This window comes from Podarcis bocagei (genome assembly GCF_964188305.1).
Source record: "Podarcis bocagei genome assembly, chromosome: W".
Taxonomy (NCBI): Eukaryota; Metazoa; Chordata; class Lepidosauria; order Squamata; family Lacertidae; genus Podarcis; species Podarcis bocagei.
This window is the reverse complement of record NC_138131.1, coordinates 57930300-57944841: the sequence shown is the minus strand read 5'-3', so window position 1 is coordinate 57944841 and position 14542 is coordinate 57930300. Positions and strand designations below refer to the sequence as shown.

At 43.0% G+C, this 14542-nt stretch overlaps 1 pseudogene across 1 annotated transcript in view; it reads right to left on the bottom strand.

The window, feature by feature from the left end:
- Window positions 1–12227, bottom strand: part of LOC308578299 (protein CIMAP1C-like) — a 28443-nt pseudogene extending 16216 nt beyond the window's left edge. The window contains exons 1-4 of the transcript in view: window positions 12116–12227; window positions 9107–9276; window positions 7656–7766; window positions 6922–7035 (exon numbers count right to left, since the gene is read on the bottom strand). The product of the transcript in view is annotated as a protein CIMAP1C-like (transcript). The remainder of the gene's footprint in view (window positions 1–6921; window positions 7036–7655; window positions 7767–9106; window positions 9277–12115) is intronic.
- Between the last annotated feature and the right edge of the window lie 2315 nt (window positions 12228–14542).

The following is a 14542-nucleotide window of genomic DNA, read 5'->3' as shown; positions in this document are numbered from 1 at the left end:
CTTGATCATCTTAAGGACCAAGCAGGAGAGAGACAAACTACTTGACCTACATTTTAATAAAGCACTTGAGATCCAGGACAGAAGAGCACAAATCTACAAGGATATTCCTAAACAACTACTAGATCTCAGATCTAACTATACTGATCTAGCTGGACTTCTGAGAAGCAACGGAATACCTTACAGGTGGGAGTTTCCACAAGGCCTATCATTCAACTACACAGGAAAGAAGATTAAAATCAGGACGAAAGAGGACAGCCAGAAGTTTCTACACGACCACGGAGAAGACCTGCAGAAAGGAGTAGCTGCTCCTTGGCCACCACCTGACTCTGGAAAAGAGCCAGCACCCTCGGATTTGGACAAGAAAGAAGACGCCCCATAAAGAGCAACAACAGATTGTTACAGGATGTCTCTGCAGCTGTATAGTTGGAACATTAATGGTGCAAATTCCCCGGAAAAACGCAAAAGGATTTTTCATATTTTGAAGAAGGAACATTTGGATATAATCTGTCTGCAAGAAACTCATGTGACTAGGCTTCACAGGAAAGTGTTAATAAACAAAAGATTAGGCCAAGAATTTATCTCATCAGACAGAGTTAAAAAGAGAGGAGTGGTGATCTATGCAAAAGAGAATTTATCACCAAAATTTCTGTTTAAAGATGAACAAGGAAGAATCCTGGCAATTGAAATACAAATCCAAGGAGAAAAAGTTTTGATCTTAGGAATCTACGCACCAAATGAGGGGAAATCAGAATTCTACAAGAAGCTTCATGAGACATTACTGGACTATCTGGACTATTCTAACATCATCATGATGGGAGACATGAATGGGGTGGTCTCTACCTATATGGACAAGTCACAGAACCAGAATCTGACTAAAGATGGAAGACTACCAAAAACTTTTTTCGAACTAACTGACAATATGGATTTGATTGACCTATGGAGGACGAGAAACCCCCTAGGTAAAGAAGGAACTTTCTTCTCTGAGGCTCACCTGTCATGGACAAGAATTGACCAAATTTGGACAACTAGAGGGCTGGCACCTAAGACCACAAGAGTAGAAATCTGCCCAAAGACCTGCTCCGACCACAACGCTCTGAAAATGGAAATGAGATTTACCACTGCCGACTCCTTCAGATGGAAAATGAATGACAACCTGCTAAGAGACCAAGAGATTGTAAAGAAGGCCCAAAAAGCTTTAAAGGACTACTTTGAAATTAACCTCAACACCTCGGTGGAAAAAAGAATAATCTGGGACGCAAGTAAAGCTGTTATGAGAGGGTTTCTGATACAACAAAACACGATCAAGAAAAAATTCTGGAATGGGAAAAAGGACAAGATATTAGAGAAGATAAGAGATGGAGAGAAAAAATTAAGATTGAATCCAAAATCAAAAGAGACTCTAAGAGAAATTAAATTCCATCAGTCACAATATACGAAATTGATTAACCAAGAAGTGGAATGGAAAATCAAACAAATGAAACAAAGATCTTTCGAATCTGCGAATAAATGTGGGAAACTGCTAGCTTGGCAGTTGAAAAAGAGACAAAAACTAAATTATGTCACCAATTTAGAAGTTGAAGGAAAAAGTATTCAGAAACCGGGAGAAATTAGAAAGTGCTTCCAGAAATATTTTAAAAAACTGTACACCCAAGGGCCCGAGGAACTGACTGAGATAGAACAATTCTTGAAAGACAATGGCCTACCAGAACTATCTCAAGAGAAGAGATCAATCTTGAATTGTAAAATAACACAACAGGAAATTGAGGTTGCCATCCAGAATATGCAGCTAGGCAAATCTCCAGGCCCTGATGGACTTACCTCCAAGTACTACAGGATGTTAAAGGACTACTTGATACAACCATTACTGGAGGTTTGTAACCAGATTATGGGGGGAGGGAGGGCACCAGAAACGTGGAAAGAAGCATTCATCACATTGATACCCAAAGTGGAAACTGAAAAGACTCAACTTAAGAACTACCGTCCCATCTCACTCCTAAACGTGGATTACAAAATATTTGCAGATATTCTGGCAAACAGATTTTAAAAAGTATTAAATGAAGTAATTCATAAGGACCAAGCAGGTTTTCTCCCAGGTAGACATTTGTTTGATAACACTAGGAATATTATCGATATTCTGGAACTTTTACAAACAAATATTAACACTAAAGCAGTGTTAATTTTTATTGATGCGGAGAAGGCCTTTGACAATATTTCTTGGAAATTTATGAAGAAAAACTTGGAAGGGATGGGAGTGGGAAGGGGGTTTGAGAACGGAATAGAAGCAATCTATTCTGAACAAAAAGCTAAGTTGATAGTGAACAATGTGGTGACAGAAGAACTTCAGATTGAAAAAGGAACACGTCAGGGGTGCCCCCTTTCCCCTTTATTGTTTATTTCAGTCCTGGAGGTCTTGCTGAATATGATAAGGAAGGATCGGCAGGTACAAGGAATACGGGTCGGAGTGAAACAATATAAACTGAAAGCATTTGCAGATGACTTGGTTTTAACATTACAGGAGCCAGAATCTAGTACAAAAAGAGTTTTGGAATTGATCCAGAAATTTGGTCGGGTGGCGGGCTTTAAGTTGAACAAACAAAAAACTAAGGTGTTAGGGAAAAACTTGACAACCATTGAAACAGAGGGGTTTCAGAAGGAAACAGAACTAAATATTGTTAAAAAAGTGAAATACCTGGGGGTCAATCTCTCTTCCAAGAACTTGAATTTATTCAAAGATAATTATGAGAAATGTTGGTCAGAAGTTAAAAAAGATCTAGAAATTTGGTCAAGATTGAAATTATCCTTGTTAGGCCGAATTGCAGCTATAAAAATGAACGTTTTGCCAAAAATGTTGTTTTTGTTTCAAGCCTTGCAGATTGTGGACAGAGTGGAATGTTTTGGAAAGTGGCAGAGGGATATTTCTAAATTTGTTTGGCAGGGCAAAAAGCCCCGAATAAAGTTTAAAATATTAACTGATGCAAAGGAGAGAGGGGGGGTTTGCCCTGCCAGACTTAAGGTTATATTATGAAGCTGCGGCCTTCTGCTGGTTGAAAGATTGGATTTTGTTAGAAAACACTGATGTCCTAGATCTGGAAGGCTTTAATAATTCGCTAGGTTGGCATGCGTATTTGTGGTATGACAAGGCAAAAACATATGGAATGTTTAAAAACCATATTGTCAGAAAAGCAATATTTATGGTCTGGAAAAAATACAAAGACTTGTTAGAAAGCAAAACTCCGAGGTGGGTATCACCAATAGAGGCCAAGGCTCGGAAAAAACCTAATATGGAGGCCGGTTGGCCGAAATATTGGGAAATAATAGAAAACATTGGAGACAACTGGAGGTTGCAGAGCTTTGAAAAATTAAAGGGTAAAGTGCAAGACTGGCTTCATTATGCCCAAATTAATGAGGTTTTTAAGCTAGATAAAAAAACAGGATTCCAGGTGGAAAAATCGAAACTTGAGACAGAATTGTTAGAACCAAAGACCAAGCTATTATCGAGAATGTATAACTTGCTACTTAAATGGAACACTCAGGATGAGACAGTTAAATCAGCCATGATAAAATGGGCTCAGGACATTGGTTACAACATCATGTCTGAGGACTGGGAAAGGTTATGGACCACCGGTATGAAGTTTACGGCATGTAATGCCTTGAAAGAAAACATTATGAAAATGGTATACAGGTGGTACATGACCCCAGTCAAGCTTGCTAAGATTTACCATCTGTCCGATAATAAATGTTGGAAATGTAAGGAGGCTGAAGGGACGTTCTTTCATCTCTGGTGGACTTGCCCAAGAGTGAAGGCCTTCTGGGAAATGATTTACAACGAGTTAAAAAAGGTGTTTAAATACACCTTTCCTAAGAAACCAGAGGCATTCCTCCTGGGCATTGTCGGCCAGAAGGTGTTAAAGAAGGATAGAACTTTTTTCATGTATGCCACTACAGCAGCAAGGATCCTTATCGCCAAATATTGGAAGACTCAAGATTTGCCCACACTGGAGGACTGGCAGACGCAATTGATGAACTACATGGAACTAGCTGAGATGACTGCCAGGATCCGAGATTTGGGAGAAGAAGCGATGGAAGAGGACTGGAAAAAATTTAAGGACTATTTGCAAAAGTATTATAAGTTATATGAACTGTGAGGTGCCGTATGATTTGGAAGGTCAGCCCCAGCAATGAGAGTGGATTATATAAGAAATTGGATAATATTCATGAAAGAATCAAAGTTTAAATGGGTAAAAACGACAATATGCTATATTTTTAGAGTAAATGGAAAATAAGGGATTTAAACTTAAAATTGCAATTGAAAGTACAAAGAAACACAAGAAACAAGGGTATAACTTGCTGATAATTTTTATTGTTAAGAATGCACCGGGCGGGAGATGCGGGGAAGTCCGTTGGAAATTTGAAATAAGTTGTTGAAATGGTTTGAATTTTCTGTTCTTTTTTCTTTCTATTTTCTATGTTCTTTCTTTTTTCTGTTGTAAAAAAAGTAATAAAAATTATTATATAAAAAAAGGAACAGTCCCAACATTCCCATTATGTTTTGCTTTCAAGCTACCAGCTCGCGGCCGCATTGCTTCTATATTGTAACAGATACATCATATCCTACAGGAGCACAGGAGGAGGCAGGAATGATGGATGTAAAATCTGACAGGTGAGAAACATTGAGGCTTAAAGAGAAGGAGCAATCTGCCATGCAGGGTTTGTTTGTTTTTTAAGTTGCTGTTTTACTTGCTAATGTTAGGAGTAAAAAAACCCCACTTATTGATCTATTAGTAGATCCCAAGCTTCCATTGATGTTTCTCAAACGAAAGGGAAAAGCATTCCCCATGTATTTGCTACAATACTCTGCTCCTCCTTGTAGATGACAAGCCTTGCATATTCTCTCTCTCTTTCTCTCTCTAAATTTGAGAATTCTATTTGTTCTTAAGCTGAATCATTTGTAAACTGTTGTGATTTTGAGGATGTTGGAGGAAGAGGCACTATCCTCCTTGCTTTGACTGAAAATCCCCCCCACTTTTAAAAATCATGGCATTGTCCTCCAATCTCCTCTTCTAGCAGCCTTTCCAACTAAGTTCATCACCTGTGGAGTTAAGAGTGCACTGCTATTAATCTCTTCCATGACATCTTCCCTTGCAATTCACTGTCATTTACTGTTAATTCCATAGGTACCCTCCAGACTACTTCCTAGATTATGACTCTAAAGCAACATGACCCTCTTGTTTTCCCTTATGCTGTTTTTGGTGGCTCTCCTTTCTGTCCGTTCATCAGCCACATGCTCAACATCTTATGGTCCCTTGGCATCAGGAAGATGAGCCTTCCAGCGTGATTGACCAGAATGCTGCAACATGATTGCTGGCAGGAGTGAGACCTTGTCAGCATATAACACCTGTGCTCAAAGATCTGCACTGGCTGCTGATTTGCTACCAGGCCAGGTTCAAGGTGTTACTATTGATATATATAGCACATGGAAGAACCCTTTGCCTAGAGGATTGCCCTCTGTAAAGTAGGACACTTAGACACCCTAATGGTAAAAAGTGTTTTTCAACCCAGTTGACTTGGTGGAACACCAATCAGGAAAACTATATTTCCCCCAGTTCCTTGAATGCCCCTTTATCCAGAGCAGCCCCACTCGGTCAAGGCCAATAGCTGGAAAGCAATAGGGATCACACACACACATGGAATGAATGGAGGGATGGATGGGCGTCACAGACACTTTTAAACTACACTTTGATATCACCCCAGACAATCTCCCACATCAAACAGCCCACTTAGGTAAGGTCTCTGTACATAGCTGGTTTTCCTGTCTGGTTCTTGACACCCCCTACTCAGAAATATTTTTTTTATCAAAGAGTGAATAAACTTTTACAGCCTATGGACAACACTCCCATGCAGTCAACCTTCCAGGGCCTGCAAACCAGTGGGGCTGGGACAAACAGTGAGTGTGGCTGATAAAAAAAGAGGGTGAGGCCACCTGTCTCTTTTTCATATGCTTCTCTCTGTAGTGCCAGATCTAGGGCAGTGCAGGCTGTTCCCCTGCTCAGGGTGCTGAGCCAAGGGGGCATAAAATAATAATAATAGTAATAATAATATTGGTAGTAGCAATAATAATAGTAATAATAATAATAATAATAATAATAATAATAATAATAATAATAATAATAATAATTAATACTTATATTCATGTGGGTACCTACTGAGAAACCCCATTAAAAAGCAACTGTACCAAAAGGAATTACTGTGGAAATAAAATATATTGGGGGAAGTGCCAAATTTTGTCCTCACTTAGAAAACCGTATTACCAAAGTCTACCCCTGCTCTCTGTCATTCATACACAAATCCACATGCATGCAGGTAAAAGGTAAATGTAAGGTAAAGGACCTTACATACATAGTCAAAGGCGTCTATGCGGTGTGGCGCTCATCTCACTTCAGGCTGAAGGAGCAGACAGCTTTCTGGGTCATGTGGCCAGCATTCTGGTGCACCGGGACACTGTGATAGAAGCCAGAGTGCATGGAAACGCCGTTTACCTCCCCCCTGGAGCAGTACCTATTTATCCACTTGCACAGGTATGCTTTCAAGCTGCGAGATTGGCAGAAGCTGGAACAGAGCAACAGGAGCTCACCCTGTCTCAGGGATTCGAACCACCAACCTTCTGCTCAGCAAGCCCAAGAGACTCAGTGGTTTAAGACCACAGCTCCACACATAATGCTCCCACACATCCATTTTCATGCATAACACACCTGCTCATTCACTCACACTCATTCTTTTTCATTCCCTCTCTTTCATGTTCAGGGATTGACCAACAAGCCTTCTTTGCACAAGGTGAGAAAGAAACATTTTCATCACAAAATTGCACAGATGCCACTCCAGCCCCATCTTGACCATCATAGTATCTCTCATCTTTCAACTTACATGCCCGCTTTCTCTCTTGCACCATGCGGAATGAAACTGGTCTCCATATCCCTAGACGGGAAATGCTTGGGTCCACATAGTAGCAGGGCCCAGGACTCTCCGTGATCGAGATCACTTGCAAAGGAAAGAAGAATTGTCTGCATGAGGCATGGTGTGGATTCTGAGCTATTTAGCTTGGTTGCAATGACTGACTTCCTATCCGATATCAATTAAAGGCACCCACTAGCTAGATAGCAGTGAATATGTTAAGCTCCGCCCCCCTGCACCTCCATTCCTGTTATCCTTCAACATGGCTTAAGTGTAGATCATCCTCTTCCCACTAAGGTCCACAGCTGTACAACTGAGAACCCTGATTTTTGTGCAACCATAATAATCAGCAGTATAAGACCCTCCAGCCCTTGCTGGACTACAACTCCTATCATTCTTGACCATGCTGACTGGGGCTGATGGGAGTTGTAGTCAAGAAACAACTACATTAGCCCCCTACATGCAGTGCCATTGATCCAGTTGGAATGGAAACTTTGGAAAGCCACCCAGCTCTTGATCATGGATCACCCAGGTCCCATCAACTGTGGCCCCGATAATTAGAGAGTCCCAAAAACACAGGTTGTCAATCTCTGTTCAAATGTTTTGCCAGCAAATTTAACAGTTGTTTAGCCAGCTTCACCCTGTGGGTCAGTTAATGCTGTTGGGAAAACCCAAATAACACAGAACCTAACTTGTCAGCATCTTACATCTTTCACTGGATTTCACACGCATTGTGTAGGCTGGCTCAGCATACTTGGTGAAGTCATGGTCCTTAATGCCAGTGAGAGGCTACCTACCATACTTCCCAGGTCCTGGCCCTGCAAGAGAACCACAAGGGGGGGAGGAATAAAATAATGGGAAGACAACCCGGAACCATTAGCATTTGCAGATTATGAGCTGCCACACTGGGTAAAAGGGCAAAATGGAATAATATATTGTGTTGAATAATATATTGAATAATATATTGGGTTTTGGAGCTACAGCTCTCTAGGTGTTGTTGTTGTTGTTGTTTAGTAGTTTAGTCGTGTCCGACTCTTCGTGACCCCATGGACCAGAGCATGCTGGGCACTCCTGTCTTCCACTGCCTCCCGCAGTTTGATCAGACTCATATTTGTAGCTTCGAGAACACTGTCCAACCATCTCATCCTCCGTCGTCCCCTTCTCCTTGTGCCCTCCATCTTTCCCAACATCAGGGTCTTTTCCAGGGAGTCTTCTCATGAGGTGGCCAAAGTATTGGAGCCTCAGCTTCACAATCTGTCCTTCCAGTGAGCACTCAGGGCTAATTTCCTTAAGAATGGATGTGTTTGATCTCCAGGTGTTGCTGCACTGCAACTCCCATCATCTCTGACCATTGAACCAGACTGGCTGGGGCTGATGGAAGTCCCACAACATACTTTTCTTCTCCCTCTGGTAAAATCTCGCTAGCCTTGGGCCAGGATATTTGCATTGCAATAGGAAGTGAGCATTACAAGGCACCTGAATTCTTCTGTGGCTCGGACTATAATTCAAGCCAGAGAAGATTTCCCATTTTACTCAACCACCTATGCTCTGCCTGTACTTTCCCAACCCCCTTCCTTCATCCCCTTTAAACAAGCGTTACCCTGGTAGGACAACAGCAGTGGTGACATACCAGCCACAGGAAAAGGAAAACAAAAGAAAAAAAATATTATTAGCCTGACTCCCTCCTTTGGCAATCTTCACAGAACTCTAGCCCAATGGTTGCCATCAATTTGATTTGAATAAATTTTATAATGAAATGATTTTAGAATGTTGTATTATTTTATTGTTGTTAGCTGCCCTGAACCCAGCTTCGGCTGGGGAGGGCGGGATATAAATAAAATTTATTATTTATTATTATTTATTAACAAGGAAATATGCACTGTCTCGCATGCTAGCAGTACTCTTGGAAGAAAGTTCTGATGGTGACTGAGAAATGTAGATCAGTTTCCTTCTTTGGTTTCCACAAGAACAAAAAAGGAACCCTGATGGATCAAGCCAGCCAGCCACCGAGTCCAGCATCCTGTTCTCACAGGGGCTAACCAGATGCCAGAGGGTCTTTCAACAATGCTGTTGAACACATCCAGACTGGCAAAGATATGGGTACCTCTGTATTCCTGATCTCCTTCTCTCTCTTGCCCCATCTATTCCCACAGCTCACCTTTATACTTGGCACTGATGGACGCATACTGCTTCTTGATGGCCGGCACTCTGGCTGGATGCTTAGAGATACCAGAAAGACAACTAACAGGCTGAGCTGCACCTTTGGCTCTGGAAGTCGGCATTGGAGTGTGCCCACTGCAGTGGGGAGTCGTATGTGTCACCAGTGCTCTGGGGAATGAAAGTAAATGAATGAATGCAAGTCCAACCTGCAATAAAATGTTGCACCATGGAGTGTTGCAGCTCAGGGTTCCAGCTACTCCGTTCTACCCCACCCCAAACAGTATTCAATTTCCACTAAGTATGCTAAGTTCACATTGGGCTATTTGGGGAGGGGGGAGTGTTCTCCTCTGAGGGATCCTATCCTATCCTATCCTATCCTATCCTATCCTATCCTATCCTATCCTATCCTATCTTCAAACCTTGCCGTTTTCTCCAGGCTTGCTGAGCCCTCCGTCTTGCACAGATGGTGCTGTTTTGGCCACATAAGGACCATAAGTGCTAAAAGAATGGAGATTGCTGCTTGTTTATGTGATTTAACGGCATGTACCTAGGCCAGGGTAGCCAACATCCCAAGAGCTTGTTGGACTCCAACTCCCATCAGCCCCAGTCACCATGGGATGATGGGAGTTTTAGTCCAACAACAGACAGAGAAGAGCCCCTTTGCAGCCCCTGCACTGTAAGGGCTAAGGGAATGAGGGTGAATCCAGAGGTCTGTGTGCCTTTGTTTATTTAAACCAGGAATGGGAGGCTCAGCCCAGGAGCCACATGCCACCAACCAGACCTCTCTCTCTCTGACCATTAGCACTCTCTCCAGGTCACAAGCCTCCCTGCCCCTGCTTTGTGCCCTCTTCAAGTGCTTTTGCCTGGCTGGAATGTGAGATCAAAGCCTCTTGCTTTCCTGGATGAAGATGGGGGCAGGGGTAGGTATAGAAACTTGGAGGGTATGTGGAGCTGGATTATAGCCTAATGCACAAAGAGTCCCTCCTGTTGCTCCACCCAGTTTTTGTATCTAACCCCATTCAACACTGGTACATGGCCCTCAGATGGTTATCAAATATGGCCCTTGCACTAAAAAAAAAAGCTTATCGACCCCTGATTTTACTGCCCCCCCCCCCAGCCTGCCTTTCAACAACAAGGTCCCCAAGGCAGCTCAGAACAATTTAAAATGAACAACATGGAATGAAATTGCAACCATAAAATATAATTGCAAGCAGCTCAAGCAACAGTACCACGATCCCAAACAGCAGAAGGAAAACAATAGAAATGATTAATAGCAAAATAGCCATGTAGAAAACACACCAAAAGAAACATGCAAGGGGAACCAGCAGGCAGGAGTTGGGGAAATAGTTTCATGTGTGTTGATAGCATTAAGCAAAGCCCCATTAAACAGCGCTTAGAAGAAGAAGAAGAAGAGTTTGGATTTGATATCCCGCCTTTCACTCCCTTTAAGGAGTCTCAAAGCGGCTAACAATCTCCTTTCCCTTCCTCCCCCACAACAAACACTCTGTGAGGTGAGTGGGGCTGAGAGACTTCAAAGAAGTGTGACTAGCCCAAGGTCACCCAGCAGCTGCATGTGGAGGAGCGGAGACGTGAACCCGGTTCCCCAGATTACGAGACTACCGCTCTTAACCACTACACCACACTTAGTTTAATTATGGAACTCCCTCCCACAGGAGGCAGTGCTGACCACCAAAATGGATGGCTTTTAAAGAGGACTGGATAAATTCACAGAGGAGGATAAAGCTATCAATGACAACTAGTCAGGACAACAGTGGAATTTGCTGCCAAGGAGTGTGGTGGAGTCTCCTTCTTTGGAGGTCTTTAAGCAGAGGCTTGACAACCATATGTCAGGAGTGCTCTGATGGTGTTTCCTGCTTGGCAGGGGGTTGGACTCGATGGCCCTTGTGGTCTCTTCCAACTCTATGATTCTATGATTCTATGATTCTATGACTATGTCCTGCTTCTGAATACCAGCTGCTGGAAACATGGGAGGAGAGTGCTTGGATCCTGCTTGCAGGTTTCCCACAGGCATCTGGTTGGTCACTGTGAGAACAGAATGCTGAACTAGATGCCCTTTGGCCAGATCCAACAGATTCTTATGTTCTTACGTTCTTATTTGTTCGCAGCAAAGCACACTCACCATTGATGTGTGGAATTTGCTGCCACAAGACTTGTTGAACCTAGGATAACTCAGTTGGTGCAGCATGGGACTCTTAATCTCAGGGTCATGGGTTCGAGCACCATGTTGGGTAAAAGATTCTTGCATGGCAGGGGGTTGGACTAGATGACACTCATGGGCCTTCCCAACTCTACGGTTCTGTGATTCAATGATGGACGAAAGGCTAGATAGGGATCTCCATCCTTTTCAGTAACATGCATTTGGGGACCCATTTCTTCATCATTGACCATATATTTGCATGGTGGAAGTATTGGTGGAAGTCCTGACCCACCAGCTGAAGACCTAGATGGCATTGAAGGGGGAGTATTTATTTAGCTAGTTGTTTTCTTACATTTATATCCTGCTTATATTTGGCATGAGTAAGCTGTCGCCTGCCCTTTTCCAGGTACCAAAATACTGATTCCAGACATTCCAAGCATAAGTCTGACCCTTCCCCCCGGAAAACCACAACTGTGTCCACCCTAATCCCAGAGCCCTTCAGGACAGAGGAGCAGAATGAAGGGAGCACCACCTCCAGAGCATGAGACCAGGCCTGATCCCTCACCCTGAGCACTTTGGAGGGGGTGGGGAATAAAACTTAAATACAGGGCACAAAAACAATGCCTTTTGTCATCTCCTTGTAGTGGCATGGTCTGTGGGGCAGCATTTGGAGAATACAAACAATTTCTTCTGTGTCTTTCTAATTCTCTGGAGTTTCTAAGAGAGGTGGCAACTGGCCTTTGCATTGCTATGCTCCCTAACCCTAATCATGCTAATACACAGCAAACAAAGGTCTTAGGATTTCAGTTACCAATCAAAGTAGCAATTGGTTGTGTCAGTCACCCATACCGCTGATGCTGCTTCTCTGGATGGAATGGAAATCTGGATGTAGATTTCAATAAGGAGTGGGGATGTTACTCAGCTTTCCAATTCCTCCTCTACCCCCTCCTTTTTGGAACATAAACAATGCCTCATGTCGCAATTCGCTCCCAGGTTGCCCAGGCGATGCTGATGCAAGTGTGGAACCAGACTTGTTTATTTCCATATTACCATGGTTCTGGCAGAATACTCTCCCTCTCCCTCCCTCTCTCTCTCTCTCTCTCTCTCTCTCTCTCTCTCTCTCTCTCTCTCTCTCTCTCTCTCTTGTGTGCTGCTAATACAAGTCCTCCTTCCTTGCAAGTTACCAGCCCGGGGGGGGGGGGAGAGCCACAAGCCCAAAATACCACATTTTGTTTCATAAGACCCATGGGCATAGCTAAGGGGGGCGGGGACAGAGGGCAGCTGCTCCCTATCAAATAAAACAATAGAAATACTTAACTGACCAATCATGTCATTTCTGCCCCGCTAACAAAAGTCCTCGCTATGCCCATGCTAAGACCATGTTCCCCATTCCTTTGCCTTCATATGATATAGTATTCATTGATTTTTTTGGTTCCATTTTTTCGTTTTATTTGCAGCATTTGTATTCTAACCTTCCCCCATTCCCAGGAGCTCAGAGAGGGGTGTTTGCACAGGCTGCCTGGGCAACAATGACCACATCCCAGTTAAAATGAAACAAAAAGTCCAGAAAGCATAAAAAAATGAACCTCAAAGCAAAAGAGAATGTTTCTCAATATGAACAGAGGGATGGAGAGGAAATTCAGTTCCCTTAACATGAAACTGACCCAATTCACCCTTCCTTAAACAAGAGGCACACTGAAACGCAGCTTTCTTTTGAAATTTGCACTTCTTGGAATTTTGCCACATGGTTCTCCAACAAAAAACAATGTGGACATACTGTCAGGGAACTGACATCGGAGCAGAGGGGAGAGGCGAGGCTCCCGGACTCTGCAGGAGAGGGGACAAGTAAGGGAAGAGAGAGAACGTCATCTGGGGAAGGAAGTCCAGGTGACACCAGGAAGAAGGGAGAGGCAGAGAGCAGCTCGGACGTGAGGCTCCGAGACTCTTCCAGTGAAGTCAGTGAGGAGGGTGGAGGACCACCACTCGGCACGCCCACTCTGCGCAGAAGGCTTCCGCGCAGAGAGGCGAGGCGAAGGTTGTCCGTTAAGGAATTCTTTTTTAAAAAAAAATAAAATATTTATTGCAATTTTTTAAACAACGAACAAACCACCAAACATATAAAATACCATCACCATACAGACAGAAAAAGTCAAAGCAAAGTTAAGAAATAAACAAAGAATAAAAGAAGAATACATATAAAACACAGTTGTTCATAAGTCATATTTTCATAATCTTTGGACTTCCCCGCATCTCCCTTCCCTGCATTCTCAGTCACATAGTTATAGACAGCAATTTATTACCTTATTTCAATTCTTATTTTGTAAATCTCGGATATTATGTCCCAACTTTTAAATAACTTTATCATAAATTAAACTGCTTGATTTAAACATAATATTGCTTCAAATTTCATCATTTCCTTAAACCTCACTTATTCTCATATATTTTACAACAAAGTTTCTGCTGCCGTGTTACTTTCAATCGTGCATTCTCCTAACATTCATACAGTTTGTAGTGTTTTTGTAAATAGTCTTTAAATTTTTTCCAATCCTCTTCCACCGTCTCTTCTCCCAGGTCCCGGATTCTGCCAGTCATTTCAGCCAGTTCCATGTAGTCTATCAGTTGCGTCTGCCATTCTTCCAGTGTGGGTAAATCTTGGGTCTTCCAGTGCTCTGCAATGAGTATTCTTGCTGCTGTTGTTGCATACATAAAAAAGGTTCTATCTTTCTTTAACACCCCTTGGCCGACAATGCCCAAAAGGAAGGCCTCTGGTTTCTTAAGGAAGGTATACTTAAATACCTTTTTAACTCATTATAGATCATTTCCCAGAAAGCCTTTACTTCCGGTCGGCGCCAGCGTTAATGGCGGTCCTCTTTCCGAGCTCCGGAGGAGGACTGCTCCACGAGTTCGGGTCTGACCCGCTATGGCAAGTGGGGGACCCCTAAAATCACAGGCGCGGATGCCTGTGAACAAGGAGACTCGGTGGGCACCAGAAGCGCCCCCCTTTACTGCCTTTTTAAAGGCTCCGGAACGGCATCGGGAAAGCGAGGTGCTGAGAGTCGCTACCCAGCCCGCAGAGTGAAGCCACGTCGCCATTGACGGAGAGCGCCGATTCCTTCCTGCAAATTGAATTCGGATTGAAAACCCCGTGAGTAGGATTGAATGACTATCGGGAACTTTTAAATTTAAATTGGAAATTTGGCCGGAGACGGGGGAGGTTAAAATCAAGGAAGTCTGCCTTCCCCCGACTGCATGACAGATGAAGCAACGAAAAACAAA